The sequence below is a fragment of the Elaeis guineensis genome, chromosome 5 (genome assembly GCF_000442705.2).
Source record: "Elaeis guineensis isolate ETL-2024a chromosome 5, EG11, whole genome shotgun sequence".
NCBI lineage: Eukaryota > Viridiplantae > Streptophyta > Magnoliopsida > Arecales > Arecaceae > Elaeis > Elaeis guineensis.
In genome coordinates, this window is record NC_025997.2 from 98,289,325 (window position 1) to 98,304,496 (window position 15,172).

Below are 15,172 nucleotides of genomic sequence, written 5' to 3' on the forward strand. Positions count from 1 at the left end.
TCTTCTAATGAACTCTGTTATTATGATGAAGTCTTTAGGACTATTTAAGTTCGATAAAGAGAGGATTTATCGATTAGTCCTTAAAACTGTTCACGATCAAATGATAAGCTGTTAATAAGGACGACAGCTTCTATCGAGCATAGGTCGCTGTAGGCCATATGGGTTGGTTGTCCTCTTAACCAAGGAGTGTGGAGACACTGGTATGGCATACAGGTGAGATGTAAGAGTACATCGCCATTGAACGTGACCAACTCCAGAGTATTCTGCTGTCGAGAATGTCTCTGATGGGATATAGGTATAAGTGTCTCTTAGACTTGAGATTGCCTCAGTGACTTGCAAGCAACTCACTGTGCTTTGGTACTGGACTAACTGAATTTTTAATTCAGAGACGGAAGGCTTCTGGGCACAGTCAAGTACTTGTGAAGTCAGAGTGTGATCGAGATGAGATTGACCACTCCAAGAGTTGGAGAAGAATGAGTCGCTGTATTTCAATTTAGCAAAACCTTGGCCAGGGTAATCCATCAGATGGATTTGATATTTTGAAATACAATGTGGACAACCTGATCAGAGTTGACAGTTGAACTCTGGGGTATCCTATGATCATTTTGATCAAAGGGATGAATTATATGAAAACTATATCCGCATGGATTCTAAGGATGTTGTTCTACACATTTGACCTATTCGGTGGTCGGGTACCATTGCTGGATGGTCACTTTGATTGGTACAGAAATTTATTTCTGTGCTACCAGCTTAGGTTTAGACCTATGAGGTCACACACATTAGAGTTCATGATCCGATCGGATGGTTGATCAACGATTAAGAATCGTTCTAGGGTTAAATGATCAATACGATTGACATTTAACCCAGTGCAAGTATTGCAGGAGGATCGATTAGCAATTCGATTGCTAATTGGCTTAATTTGATTAAGCCAATGGGTTGAGATTAAGTCTAATTAAATATAATTTAATTAGATTTATTTTGGACTTGATTGAATCAAGTCCAATTGGTTTATTGGATAAGCCAAGTGCAAGAAAAAACTAGTCCTAGTTCAACTAGGACTTGGGTCAATTTAATTTCTAATTTGATTAGAAGATTAAATCAGATTTAAATCTAATTTAATCTGATTAAATTAGGTTCTTAATTGGGTTAAGACCTATTTTAATTAGGTTGATCTAATTTTGGTTTGATTTGGTTTGGAAAACCAAATTAAAACAAGTCATAAGATAGAATCCTAGTAAGACTAGGATTCCACCTTGCGCCACATAAGCCTTCCCCACGCCCTCTCTCTTATTCAACATCAATCTCCACTTATTTTGTGCAACAAAAGCCCTCTCCCAGGTCTCTCCCACGTTCACAAAAGGTTTTCTCTCTTCTTTCTTACATGGAAGGTGGTTTGGATCAAATCAAAAAGGAATAAGTTTGGATTTTGAATTCTATGAGATAGAGTTTTAGAAATCCAAAACTCTTTCAATTTTGCACCGAATTTATTCAATTTTTTTTTGGAATTTTCATAGATTTTAGGGTACATATTGTGCATCCTTTGCTGGTAATCCATGTACAAAAATATGGAGGAGGTGCTCAAGAGTTGGGCGCCCCTTAACTTGCCATGTTTGGATAAGCCTTGACTAGGTATTTGACCTAGACAAGGACTCTATCATATCTCTTTGTATAAAATGAGTTTCTTTGTGAAATTTTAGGAGAAGATATAGATTTGAGATACCTTTGTGCCATCCAAAAATTAGAGAGAAAGACATTTGGTTCATGGAGATATAAAAGATGCAAGTTAGGATATCTAGAGAGAAAAACGTGAAGAAGAAGAGGATCTTCTTCTAAGTTTTTTGTTTTCATATCTTTCCTCCCTCTATCTTGAGTTTTCTGAGAGCATCTCAAATCTGAAACTCCTTCTTTTACTTTCTATCTTTGGAAGAGTCCAAATCAAGAAGAAGAAGGCACCTGATCAACCATCAAAGAAGGATCAGCGCAGTACTAGCATACTGTGCTGATTTTTTGAAGCAGGACTTCTGATCGAGATTCGTGGGCTCGTGTGGATGACTCTTAGAGGTCGGACGCATGTGCAGCTTGCAACATCATCCTCAAGCCCAGATCAGAGAGGTTAGAGCATCTAACTTGCAAGGTAATAGATCTGATCTATTGTTTAATACATACATTAGATGTGGTATAGAAATATGTTGATATGATCAACATGTAGTTCATGCTATATTTATATATTTTAATTTTTGATTTAATGCTATATAATAATCATGTAATAGGATCTTAGATCTAAGAATTCTCTGATTTTAAAAAATAAATTTTGATTTATTTTAGTCTTCCGCTGTATGATCTTGAAAAAGTTTCAAGATCTAACCCTGAAACCCTAGATCTGGTTCCTTCAATTGGTATCAGAGCCTAGGTTCTTTATTACATGATTATTTATACATGCTTAGATTATTTTTTAGATTAAATTTAATTTATAATCTGATTATTAAATCTAAAATTAAAATTTTAGATCAATCACAAACTGCAAGGTTGTCCTGCTGTAAGGTTTACCCCTTACAGTGCAAAGGTTGTCCTAGTTTGTGTAGATCTATCTTTAATCATAAATTTGTTAGATATGATCTAGATTAAATTTATGATTTATTAGATTTAAAAGATGTTTAAATCTGAAATAAAATCTCCTTGTTAATAATTTTTGTGCAAAGAAATTGTTTAAAGTTAAAATTATTTCAATTGCATGAACCTGTTTAGATTAGATCTAAAATAGTTTCATGTTTATTTCACTTGTATCTTGATTATGAATCAAACATGCAATATGGTTGGTAGAATCATATTGTAAAATTATTTTATAAATATAAAAATTATTTTTTGAAAAGCCGAACCCAACCCTCAGCCCAAAACTTAATTAAGAATTAAGAAGTTGTTTGATTAGGTTCTAGGATTGTGAATTGAAGAACATAAGACACAAATCATAACACATTGGGTTAATGGGCTAGTGAGAATTAGGTCCATTAATTGGGTTAGACCTATGGTTAGATTAAAGATGGACTTAATTAGAGAATTGACTAAATCTAATCAATTGTTGTCTTAGATTAGGTAAAAGATTCTCTAGATCAATTACAATAGTTGTAGTTGGTCAAGTCCATATCTTTAACGAGAACCAAATGGACTTGATTCTTGGCTAAGCGGTCTAGGACGAACTGTTAGGTTGATCTAATCGAAACTAATTAAACCAGTTGGTGTCTAAGGTAAATCAGACCGGTGGTTTTTAATTGGGAGCCCGCTTACCTGGCCATTTCTGATGGTGTCTAAGGCAAGCTTTGGCAGACCCTCCCACTGATCGAACTTACCTGGCCTCTTGGTGAAATTATGTTTTGATCGGATCACTTGACTATTCGAGCTGACCCAAGTCAGCTAGGTAAATCAGTGTGACTGATTTAGGTGCTCCTAGACCAGCCCTTTTAATGGTCTCCCTTAAGCTGACTTGGTGAAGCCAGTGGGAGGATCATGATAAGCTGGTTCATCTGACCTCATCCTCTATATTATTTAAATCCTCTAAAATTATTAGGTCCTTAAAATGATAAAGTAATGGAGATAACTGAGTCATAGCCTCCCATTAAGGTGTTTGATAAAGAGTCCATTAACTCAATAATCATTGCAGACCCAAAGGCCTGGTGCTTGTTGACTAATGGAATTGTCATTCATCATATGACAACTTGGAAGTGTCTCTCTAATGGTGGTTAAGTGAGCCAACCAAAGTTGGGCTTAATCATTCGTTGGTTAGATACACCAAGTATAATCATGTTAATGGTTGGACCTAACCGGATCCTTACAGTGGAGGCCAAAGCCTACTGATTAGGTTTCTGGGGTAAAATTAAAATTACTAGAAATTGTTTAGAGAAATAATTGGTTATGAACCTACCCTTAGATGTACATGGGTTGACCAACAAAAGTTGGGCTTGTGTGCAGTCTAAGTGGATTCTAGTACCCGCTAAGGAATTAGGGTAATTCCTCGAGTTGGAGGTAGAGGCTATCAATTTGAATAAAATAGTGGGAGAAACCTTTTGATTAAAGTCCAAATCTTTAGGTTTAATGAATCAATTACTAATTAGGTTATGGTTCTCCTTTGTGCAAATATGGCCACTTCCCTATCGCTCTGATCATTGTTGGACAATGATAAGTTGGTGGGACCCAACTTCGGTAGCTGGTACCGAAAGTTGAAGATAGTCCTGGAGCATAAACGGATCCTATATGTGATAATGGATCCTGCACCTGAGGAGCCAGCTGTCAATGCACGTGGAACAGTCAGAGACACTTACCAGAAGTGGCTCAGTGACTGGACCACGGTGCGCTGTATCATGCTGGCTGCTATGAGCGACGAGTTCAGTCGCAGATTCGAGACGGCTCAGCCAAAGGACATGCTTCAAGTGTTGGAGGATACCTTTGGCACACCCGATGACGTGGAGAGGCATAAGACTAGTTGTGCCATCTTCAACGCCAAAATGCAGGATGGTGCCTCTGTCACTGATACATGATTGAGCTGATGGAATGATTGAGCAAGCTCGGCTTTCCCTTGCATGAGCAGCTTGGAAAAGATGCAATACTGAACTCGCTGCCCAAGTCTTATCTCCCATTCCTCACTCATTATAGAATGACAAAGCCTGAAGAGAACTACCATGGGTTACTGGGGTTGCTTCAGAACTTTGAGAAGGATCACCAACTTCACAAGGAGTTGGTGAACTTAGTGGGAGGTTCGTCTTCTGGTTCTCGACCCTTTAAGAAAGGGAAGAAGAACAAGAAGAAGAAAGTGAAGAAGGTGCAAGTTCAGGCTGGGACATCAATGCAGAGCCAGACCAAAAGGATCAATCCCGATAAGAGTCTATTCTACTGGCAAGCACTCTAGATTAGATAGTGTGTCAGATATCTACTTTTGGCACTGTAGGCTAGGTCATATAAACAAGAACAGAATAAACAGGTTGACTCAAGAGGGAATCCTCGAAGTCAGTGATTGTGAATCACTTCTAACCTGTGCGTCCTGTCTTCTTGGTAAAATGACCAAATCATCTTTTACTGGAAAAGGTGAGAGAGCTACTGAGCTCTTGGGCGTAGTACATACTGATGTATGCGGGCCCATGAGCACCAGTGCTAGAGGTGGATATTTCTACTTCATAACTTTCACGGATGACCTATCCCGATATGAATATGTCTATCTGATGAAATATAAGTCGGATTCATTTGAAATGTTCAAATGATTCCGAAGTGAAGTGAAAAAATAAACTGGGAAGAATATTAAAACTCTTCGATCTGATCGAGGAGGAGAATATCTTTCTAGTGAGTTTCTCACATATCTAGAAGAGAATGGGATTCTCTCCCAATGGACTCCTTCAGGAACACCAAAGCATAATGGTGTGTTTGAAAGGAGGAATCGGACTCTGTTAGACATAGTCCGATCCATGATGGGTTTTGCTAGCTTGCCGATATCTTTCTGGGGATATGCACTCGAATCGACTTGTTATCTGTTAAATAGGGTTCCAAGTAAGTCTGTAATTAAGACTCCATATGAGATATGGACGAGACGTAAGCCAGCACTTTCACACCTTAGGGTCTGGGGGTGCTCGGCCTATGTCAAACGATTAGTCACAGACAAACTTGGACCTAGATCTGACAAATGCTCATTCATAGGGTACCCCAAAAAAATAAAAGGATATTTTTTCTACCATGCTGATGAACAAAAGGTGTTCGTCAGCCTTAAGGCAATCTTTTTAGAAAAGGAGTTCCTTGGTGAAGGAACCGTTGCCTCTAAGGTTGAACTTGATGAAGTTCAACAGGTAGAAGGACCGACACCAATAGCTGAACCTGAGTCGGATATGATTAGATCAGATCCGGAGCCCAATGTACCTACACCATTAAGGCAATCCGGTAGAGTACCGCATCAGTCGGACAGATACTATGGTTTCTTGGTCCGAAATGGTGATCCCATCAAACTTGATGAGAATAATGAAGATCCGATCACCTATATGGATGCAATACAGAGATCTGATTCCGAGAAATGGCTTGAAGCCATGAAATCCGAAATGGAGTCCATGAAGGTCAACAATGTATGGACATTGGTTGACCCACCTGAAGGGGTTAAACCCATTGGGTGTAAATGGGTCTTCAAAAGAAAGAGGGGCGCAGACGGAAAGGTGGAGACCTATAAAGCCCGTCTGATCGCCAAGGAGTATCGTCAACGTTATGGTATTGACTATGACGAGATATTTTTTTCTGTGGCAATGCTCAAATCCATTCGGATAATGCTTCCAATAGCTGCCCATCTGGATTAAGAGATCTGGCAGATGGATGTAAAGACAGCTTTCCTGAATGGAGAGCTGACCGAAGAGGTGTATATGATACAACTTGAGGGGTTTACATCCACAGATGAGTCCAAGGTGTGCAAGCTTCAGAGATCCATTTATGGACTAAAGCAAGCTTCTCAGAGTTGAAACATGCATTTTGATAAGGTGATCAAAATGTATGGCTTCATTAAGAATGGAGAAGAGCCCTGCATCTATAAATGGGCAAATGGTCCAGTTGTGGTATTCCTTGTCTTGTACGTGGATGACATTCTCTTAATCGGGAATGACATCCCCGCACTACAGGGAATAAAAGTTTGGTTGTCATCACAGTTCTCCATGAAGGACTTGGGTGAAGCATCCTACATCCTAGGGATGATCTATAGGGATAGATCTAAAAGGATGCTTGGGTTATCCCAATCCATGTACATAGACACTGTGCTGAAGAGATTCAGCATGGAGAATTCCAAGAAGGGCTATCTACCGATAGGCCAAGGAATTTCTCTCTCAAAGAAGGATTGTCCGACAACTCCTGAAGAGAGAGAGCGTATGAGTAGAGTCCCATATGCTTCAGTCGTAGGATCTATCATGTACGCCATGACATGTACAAGACCAGATGTGGCATACTCACTAGGAGTAGTGAGTAGATACCAATCTGATCTTGGAGAAAATCACTGGAAAGTGGTTAAAGCCATCCTTAAGTATTTGAGAAATACTAAGGACCAATGGTTGGTTTATGGCAAGTCAGATCTGAAACTTGTGGAGTTCACAGACTCTAGCTTTCAATCTGACCATGATGACAGCAGGAGCGTGTCGGGTTATATCTTTACTTTGAATGGTGGAGCCATCTGCTGGAAGAGTTTCAAGCAGCATACTGTGGCAGACTCTATTTGTGAAGCAGAGTACATCGCAGCATCGGATGCCGCGAAAGAAGCTGTGTGGCTAAGAAAATCCATCACTGAGCTCGGAGTAGCACCCTCCCTCGATGGTCCAGTCCTACTCTACTGTGACAGCACTGGTGTCATAGCTCAGGTGAAGGAACCCAAAGCACATCAGCGGACGAAGCACATCTTGCACCGCTTCCACCTGGTCTGAGAGATCATGGATCAAGGTGACGTCGACCTTCAGAAGATCGATGGAAAGGAGAATCTGGCCGACCCCTTCACTAAAGCCCTGGAAATAAAGGAGTTCGACAACCACAAGTCGAAGATGGGTATTAGATACTGTGCCGAGTGGCTTTAGGACAAGTGGGAGTTGTTGGGAAATGTGTTCCAAAAAGCCAATCGTCAAGCTGTTGACAGTTGAGCAACCAAGTATTGTAATTGATTTGTTAATAAATAAAATATATTTGGCATCTTCATCGTAAGCTTTCATCTTCTAATGAACTCCGTTGTTATGATGAAGTCCTTAAGACTATTTAAGTTCGATAAAGAGAAGATTTATCGATTAGTCCTTAAAACTGTTCACGACCAAATGATAAGCTGTTAATAAGGACGACAGCTTCTATCGAGCATAGATCGCTGTAGGCCATATGGGTTGGTTGTCCTCTTAACCAAGGAGTGTGGAGACACTGGTATGGCATACAGGTGAGATGTAAGGGTACATCGTCATTGAACGTGACCAACTCCAGAGTATTCTGCTGTCGAGAATATCTCTGATGGGATATAGATATAAGTATCCCTTAGACTTGAGATCGCCTCAGTGACTTGCAAGCAACTCACTGTGCTTTGGTACTGGACTAACTGAATTTCTAATTCAGGGACAGAAGGCTTCTGGGCACAGTCAAGTACTTGCAAAGTCAGAGTGTGATCGAGATGGGATTGACCACTCCAAGAGTTGGAGAAGAATGAGTCGCTGTATTTCAATTTAGCAAAACCTTGGCCAGGGTAATCCATCAGATGGATTTGATATTTTGAAATACAATGTGGACAACCTGATCAGAGTTGACAGTTGAACTCTGGGGTGTCCTATGATCATTTTGGTCAAGGGGATGAATTATATGAAAACTATATCCGCATGGGTTCTAAGGATGTTGTTCTACACATTCGACCTATCCAATGGTCGGGTACCATTGCTAGATGGTGACTTCAATTGGTACAGAAATTTATTTCTGTACTACCGACTTAGGTTTGGACCTATGAGATCACACACATTAGAGTTCATGATCCGATCGGATGGTTGATCAATGATTAAGAATCGTTCTAGGGTTAAATGATCAATACGATTGACATTTAACCCAGTGCAAGTATTGCAGGAGGATCGATTAGCAATTCGATTGCTAATTGGCTTAATTTGATTAAGTCAATGAACTGAGATTAAGTCTAATTAAATATGATTTAATTAGATTTATTTTGAGCTTGATTGGATCAAGTCCAATTGATTTATTGGATAAGCCAAGTGCAAGAAAAAACTAGTCCTAGTTTAACTAGGACTTGGGTCAATCTAATTTCTAAATTGATTAGAAGATTAAATCAGATTTAAATCTAATTTAATCTGATTAAATTAAATTCTTAATTAGGTTAAGACCTATTTTACTTAGGTTGATCTAATTTTGGTTTGATTTGATTTGGGAAACCAAATTAAAACAAGTCATAAGATAGAATCCTAGTAAGACTAGGATTCCACCTTGCGCCACATAAGCCTTCCCCACGCCCTCTCTCTTATTCAACGCCAATCTCCACTTATTTTGTGCAACAAAAGCCCTCTCCCAGGTCTCTCCCACGTTCACAAAAGGTTTCCTCTCTTCTTTCTTACATGGAAGGTGGTTTGGATCAAATCAAAAAAGAATAAGTTTGGATTTTGAATTCTATGAGATAGAGTTTTAGAAATCCAAAACTCTTTCAATTTTGTAGAAAATTTATCCAAATTTTTTTTAAAATTTTTATAGCTTTTAGAGTATAAATTGTGCACTCTTTTCTGGTGATCCATGCATGAAAATATGGAGGAGGTGCTCAAGAGTTGGGCGCCCCTTAACTTGCCATGTTTGGATAAGCCTTGACTAGGTATTTGACCTAGACAAGGACTCTATCATATCTCTCTGTATAAAATGAATTTCTTCATGAAATTTTAGAAGAAGATAGAGATTTGAGAGAAATTTGTACCATTCAAAAATCAAAGAGAAAGACCTTTGGGTAGTGGAGATATAAATGATGCAAGTTAGGGTGTCTAGAGAGAAAAACGTGAAGAAGAAGAGGGTCTTCTTCTAAGTTTTTTGTTTTCATATCTTTCTTCCCTCCATCTTGAGTTTTCTGAGAGCGTCTCAGATCTGAAACTCCTTCTTTTACTTTCCATCTTTGGAAGAGTCTAAATCAAGAAGGAGGAGGCACCTGATCAACCATCAAAGAAGGATCAGCGCAGTACTAGCATACTGTGCTGATTTCCTGAAGCAGGACTTCTGATCGAGATTCGTGGGCTCGTGTGGATGACTCCTAGAGGCCGGACGCGTGTGCGGCTTGCAACATCATCCTCAAGCCTGGATCAGTGAGGTTAGAGCGTCTAACTTGCAAGGTAATAGATCTGATCTATTGTTTAATATATACATTAGATGTGGTATAGAAACATGTTGATATGATCAACATGTAGTTCATGCTATATTTATATATTTTAATTTTTGATTTAATGCTATGTAATAATCATGTAATAAGATTTTAGATCTAGGGATTTTTTGATTTTAGAAAATAAATTTTGATTTATTTTAGTCTTCCGCTATATGATCTTGAAAAAGTTTCAAGATCTAACCCTGAAACCCTAGATCTGGTTCCTTCATTAGTAACCCTTAAACACCTATTGGACCATGAACCAAGTTTATCTATATGCAAACCTTTGACATAGGCCGATCAACTCCAAACCCAATGGTGAGAGAGTCTAGGTCTATGTCTGATCCATATCTCATATGGAATCTACACAACAGACTTACTCAGTATATTTTTAGAGTAAAACAAGTAATCGCACAAGAGCACAATCCTGAAATAGGCAGATTAGTGAACCCTTTCATGGATTGAATCATGTCTAACAAAGTTTAACTTTTTATTTCAGATACACTGTATTCTGAAAAAGAATCTACTGAGAGAGAATCTAATTCTCTCCTAGATATGTCATCTTTTTCATCATTTGAATCATTTGAACATTTCTAATGATTTGGTCAGACGCACCCATGCCTAGATAGGTTGTCTGTAATAAAATATTAATATCTACCTTTGGCACTTAAGTTCATAGGTCTACATACATCACTATATATGAGACTTAGAACTTTATCAACTCCTTCACCTTTTCTATTAAAAGGTGATTTTGTCATCTTTTCAAAATGATAAGATTCATAGGCTATCAATGATTCACAATCATTGATGTCGAGGTTTCTCTCTCAAGCTAACCCGTTTATCCTATTCTTGTCAAGATGACTAAGCCTATAATGCCAAAGATAGACATTCATGACATTATCTAACTTGGGTGTGTACATTACACTTAACAGGCTGTGTAAATATCATTTCCTTATTGTCCAAGTATTATTGTAACATTATTCATAATAATACCATAATAATCTTCCTTATGAATGATGATCATCTTTAGCCAAAAGGCCAACAAAGATTATAAACAATGGACAATAGTAATAATTACTTTAAATGATAATATTTGAAAATAAGCTCTATAATTCCTAAAGTTAGGATTGAAATAAGACTTCCATCCCTAACATTCAAGAATTTCTCACCATTTTCAAATATTCCACTTACTTGTAGCCCTAGCAATAAATTGCATAAAACCATCGATATCTAATACCTAGGTAGTGGAATTACATAGAGAAACTTTAAGGTGTTATCATATAACATCCTTGATGAGCAACCCTTGCTCCTTTCTCTTGTTCAGCCTATTATGGTCAAGGGAAGCAAGATAATTCTTCTTCCTATGACCCTGTGCTTTTGTCTAATTTGGATCAATTTTGGACTAATTATTTTGACTGGATTAAGAAGCCCCAATACGAATCCATTCGTACCGCTGGACCAAATTTGACTTTTGATACTAATTAATGAAGTTGGATCCCATAAGTCATCACTGTCTAACAGCAATTGGAGCAATTAAGGTTTAGCCTTATTTTGAGAAAAGAGAACAATGACCTAATGTATATGAATTATTTTAAGCCTAGAGACTTGGACTTTAGTCTCAAGGTTCTCTCACTATTTTATTCAAATTGGTAGCCTCTACCTCCAATTCAAAAAATTATTTTAATTTTCTAGTAGGTACTAGAATCCACATAGACTACACACATGCCCGACTTTGGTCGGCCAACTCATGTGCATCTACAGATAGGTTCATTAATCAATTATTTCTCCAAACAACTTTTAGTAATTTAATTTTGCCCCAGAAACCTAATCAATAGGCTTTGACCTCCACTGTAAGGATCCGGTTAGGTCCAACCATTAACATGACCATATTTGGTGCATCTAACCAATAAATGATTAAGCCCAACTTTGGTTGGCTAACCTAACCACCATTAGAGAGACACATCCAAGTCATCATATGATGAGTGATAATTTCATTAGTCAACAAGCACCAGGCCTTTGGGTCTGCAATGATTATTGAGTTAATGGACTCATTATCAAACACCTTAATGGGAGGCTATGACTCAGTTATCTCCATAATTTTATCATTTTAAGGACCTAATAATTTTAAAAGATTTAAAATTATTAGTGATTTAAGGATAGAAAAGACATGGACCAATTCGCTCCCACTGACTTCATCAAGTCAAGTCCTCCTACTGACTTCTCAAGTCATTAACAAGGACTAGGATCAAATTTGGTCCATGGGCATCTAGATCAGTCTCACTGAATGAAATCAAACTCTCTGATTTCCTACGTGATATGGGTTAGCACGAATCAATGAGCAACCTAATCAAGACCTGATTAACCACATTAGCTGGTAAGTATGATCGATGGGAGGGTCTGCCAATGCTTGCCTTAGACACCATAAGAAATGGCCAGGTAAACATGCTCCCAATTAAAAACCACCAATCAAGTTTAACTTAGACACCAATTGGTTTATCAGTTTTGATTTGGTCTGTCTAAAGACTCGGGCTCAGCCGCAGAGCCACGATCAGTGTCCATTTGTTAGATATATGGACTTTGATCAACTACAACTATTGAAGTGACTATAAAAATGATCTAATCATAATTAACTTTTAATTAGGTTTGATCAATTTCTTAACTTAGTCCATATTTAATCTAACCCTAGGTCTAACCCAGTTAATGATCTGATCAAAGCTAACCCATTACCCTTTAACCCATGTTTTATGAAATTATCTTAGGATCTTTAAATCACAAACCTAGATCCTAAACAATCATTTAATTCTTTTAATTAAGTTCATGGCTGAGGGTAGGGGTTCGGCATTTTGAAAAATATTTCAACTTTTGAAAGGTTTAATACAATCTAGTGTTGTTTCACTAAATAGGTCAACACATTTCAAAAATGGGTTGGCTTATTTCACTAACAAACACTAACAATTAAAATCAATCAGAAATATAATTCAGCCAACTTTTCAGTCGAGCTGGCATGCTGGTCTAGCTACTTGCTGGTCGAGCCGGCCCGATCAGCAAATAGAACCTTCGTAAGATCCTATTCTAGGATGATTTTAATCTATGTACATTACATAAAAATTTATGAAATAAAATAGACTTAATCTAAAATATTCATGATAAGATTTATTTAAACTCTTTTAAATTTTCTAGATCATAACATACCAGGACAACCTTTGCACTGTAAGGGGTAAACCTTACAACAGGACATCCTATAGTCCATGTGATTATTATTTTATTTTTTAGATTTATTTTAATATAATTATGAACATGTTATAAAAGAACCTAGATGCTCTGATACCACTGTTAGAAAAGGTGCAGGCTTTCATGCATGAATTTCAAAATATTTTTGAAATATAACGCAGCAGAATATGTAAATTAAATAATTTAATCTATAAATACATGTAATCAAATTACTAATTCTTACAATTAAGATCTATAATATGTTATATTATATTTATAAATTAAAAAATAAAAGATTTGGTATTGATCAAATCAATACCTTAGATCTGAAATAGTTTCAGATATAAAACCTAGATCATATCTAGATAAAAGAAGAGATCAGATCTCTTACCTTCATGCAAGTCAAGAACTCCACAGTTGATTTTCTTTATTGCCTTTGAAGCCACACATGTGTCTAGCCTCTACAAGTGATCTATACGAGGCTGCAACAAAATCGAAGGTTCGTCAAACGAAGATCTGCTCGAAGTGCTAGCTTCTTGCAGATCCCTCCAGATAGTTAATCTAAAAAATATTCTTTGAATCTCTTGAATATTTTAAGAGATGAAGAATATGAGGAGGAATAAGGAAGAAGTCAAACCTTTTGACCTCCCTAAAATCAAAATTAAAATTTAATAAAAAAGGGTCCTAAGAGAAGACAGATCTTCTCCTTCAGTACATCAACAATTGATATTCTAAAAATATCTCTATGCTAGGACATGCGAAGACCTTCTTCTCTTGATATTTTTTAGTTTTAAGATATTATGATATCTAATTTTTCTCATAAAAAAATCTCATGATTTATAGAGAAGAAGAGTTCTAAAAGAAACCTTAAGAAAAGACCTTCTTTTCTTCTTCTTCTTCTTCCATCAGAACATGATTATATCATATCCAAAATAAGATTACCATGCTCCAACTCTTTGGAGCATGAATTCACCATGCCATCCCTCTTTCTCTTTCAAATTTTTTATCATATAAAAAAAAATATAAAACAAAGAGATATTAATATGAAAGGAAAAATAATAAGAGAAGACAATCTTTTCTCTTACCTTTCTCTCTACGAGACATCAACCTTTGATCTCTTGATTGAAGAATTTCCTCTAAGGATTTTGGTACCTCAAACCACCCATGTATTCCTTCTTTCTCTCTCATATTTTTATTATATAAAAACACAAAAAATAAAGAAGAAAAAATATGAAAGAAAACCAATAAGAGAAGACAATCTTCGCTCTTACCTTTCTTCTCTACAAGACATCAACTTTTAATCTCTTGTTAGAGGACTCTCCTCCATGGATTTTGGTGCCTAAAACCTCCCAGGTATTTCTCATTCTCCTTGGTAATTCTCTCAATTTTCCATGAATTTTTGACTCCTATATCATGGCATATGGGGCGGCCTCCTTTTATATGGCAGACTAGGTCATAAGACCTAGTCTAACAAGGAGTTCTTGGGGCGTCCAACTCTTGGATGCCCCCTATCTCATTTATTTTGTGGATAGCATGAAAATAACTATAAAAAGGGCAACAAAAAGGAGGATAAACATGGGAGAAGTTGGCACAAGAGAGGGAGGGAAGAGTCCTTGTGAAGAGGGACTCTTTCAAAAAAGAGAAATAGGCTAAACCACTTTTCACAATGAACCAAATTAATTTTTATATTGAACCAGATAAAATCTGATTTAAATCTCTAAAATAAATGGTGTGAGATTACTTCCCTTAGATATAAAAAATATAGAAAAATTATCTAAAATTAATTAGTGGGTGTGGGCTTTGATTTTCTTAGGTGGCGCAAGAGAACATGGAATCCTAGTCTAACTAGGATTCTTATTTAGATTAGGTCAAATACTTTGAACCTAATTTAAATTAATTATAATCTAATTAATAGTGATCCTAGTCCAACTAAAAGTCTAATCAGATTAAATTATATTTAATTTAAATCCTAACTTAATTAGAATTAGGTGCATACAAGTCCTAGTCAAACGGGACTTGTTCTCCCTTGCAACCGGCTTATCCAATAAATCAATTAGACTTAATCCAATTAATCCAAACTAATTTTAATTGAATCATATT